The sequence below is a fragment of the Bubalus bubalis genome, chromosome 7 (genome assembly GCF_019923935.1).
Source record: "Bubalus bubalis isolate 160015118507 breed Murrah chromosome 7, NDDB_SH_1, whole genome shotgun sequence".
Taxonomy (NCBI): Eukaryota; Metazoa; Chordata; class Mammalia; order Artiodactyla; family Bovidae; genus Bubalus; species Bubalus bubalis.
Genome location: NC_059163.1, coordinates 32,491,775 through 32,494,020, shown reverse-complemented (window position 1 = coordinate 32,494,020; position 2,246 = coordinate 32,491,775). Strand labels below are relative to the sequence as shown.

The window sequence follows — 2,246 nt, the reverse complement described above, 5'->3', positions numbered from 1 at the left end:
CCTGGGTTATAATCCTCACATTGGCTCAAATAAAATTTTCCACTTCTTTCTTAGGCTAACTATTGGCTAATTTCTTCATCCACACCTGAAACTAATACAATATTATATGTTAATTATATTTTTTAAAAATCTAACTAAATAATGCAAGTAGGGTACTGCCCTCTCTAAGATAATTAGTATATTGTGCAAAATCATCCTTAGCACAATTAAATAAATTAAATAAATGCTATTTTAAAAAATTAGTTATGAAAAATTAAAAACAAAGGGGCACACAGACTTACTGAAATAGAGAAAATCTTTTTGTTGGAGTCAAAGCTCATTAATTGACTTTAATGTAGTTATGAACAGAACAATAACAACAGGATGACAATGAGATAAGTTTAAACATCTAGAAACATGGTCCTTTAGAGAAAAATCTTCCATGTTTCTCCTTTGGTAGACAAGAGTAGAGAAACCAAGATTTATATATTTCTTTTCCAGTTTCATGCTCACCACATTCCAAGCCCGGGAATCAGCCAACCAAGTGTTGATAGGATGCAAATATAAAGCTTGAAAAAAGAGAAGATTAATCAGAAAGAAAACAGAGTATATAAAAAGAGAGGTAAAAAAGAGAGAAATACTCCAGGGTTATAGAACTTACACTGTCAGATTTGAGTTTTCCAGATACTTGAAAAAATTAGTAACATCAAACAAGATATATGGAGAAATAAAGAGAATATTTCTTCTGTGATATATATTTTCAATACACAATGATCTGAAACAAAACAAAAAACCAAAAGCTTAAAAAAAAAGGAAAAATTAAAGAAAAGGTTATTATTTTCACTCAAAACAGTTAAGCAACAGAATCTTGTATCTCACTTAAAAGAAAACTTTTCAAAGGCTTTATACAGTCAGATAGACACTCACATTATACATATGAAATAAGAATCATTATGGCATGCAAATTTCTCTTACCTAAAAACTTGCTGTAATACTCATTCCATTCTGGAAATGAATAATGTGCAGATATCACATCACTCATGGTATACAATAACCATTTCTCCAGCCTCTGTATAAAAGTCATACTATCTGTCAGTCTTGATGTAACATCAGGAATATATGAAGAAAGCATAAGAAGCCCAGCACACAATCTCTCAATGACTTTTTCATAGGAAAATTGTAAAGAATATATAAATGGAATATTGATGAGTTCAACCACTAATTCTCCACAAAGGCTTAAAGGGTCAGCATACAGATACCAAACTTAGCTGTCTGTATCCTGCTGAGTAACTCCTTCTTTGTGACAGCACTATCACATACTCTTTTGGCTGTTGCTAAAAAAAATTTGATCATTTTTATCAGTTTTACTTGCCGGTCCCATCATGAAAGTTTTGGCAGTTCAAAAGAAAATGTGTAGAGACCAGCACTGAATTCTTCCATGAAACTTTCTTTATTTATTGGAAGTTGAAGAATCTCCACATTAAAGGGACTCTTGGATGATCAAACAGAAAACTTGTTGAAGGTACCAGGATGGTTATCTCATGTCAATGAAAATGGAGTTCATCCAGAATAACTTTTAAATTAATCCAGTGACTAAAATCCATGGGCCATACAAGTACCTTCCCAGTAGTCCTTCCTTTCAGGGTCAAAGAACGATAAATGTAGCATGAAAAGGACACAGAAGCCTTTTGCAGTTTTCATGACGTTAACTGTGCTCAAACAAATTCTGGGTTTAAACCAAGTTCATGAAACTCACAATCCAAAGGTCTCTCTGAGCTTCACAGTCACTTTATAGATGGTTGGACTAAACTTTGAGTTATGTACTTTGCATTAAAGATTAAAAGGAAATGCAACTGTTTTGATGGAATGAAAAATATCAATAAAGTCAATAAAATGAGTTAAGAAACCCCTCAGAATGAGAGTTTCCAAACTTATTTCAGTTCAGTTCAGTTCAGTCGCTCAGTCGTGTCCGACCCTTTGTGACCCCATGGATCGCAGCACGCCAAGCCTTCCTGTCCATCACCAACTCCCGGAATCCACCCAAACCCATGTCCATCCAGTCGATGATGCCATCCAACCATCTCATCCGCTGTCGTCCCCTTCTCCTCCTGCCCTCAATCTTTCCCAGCATCAAGGTCTTTTCCAATGAGTCTTTAGTTGATATAAAAAAAAAAAAGGCATATGAATTTAAACATAAATTCATAATAATTTCTAAATAATGTTAAGAAAATCCATCATCTCATGTGTATTCAATGAAGACTAGATTT

General features: G+C 33.7%; 1 pseudogene; it reads right to left on the bottom strand.

Moving 5' to 3' along the window:
* Positions 1 to 314: 314 nt before the first annotated feature.
* On the bottom strand, positions 315 to 1,904 carry LOC112586181 (annotated as a pseudogene).
* Positions 1,905 to 2,246: the final 342 nt, after the last annotated feature.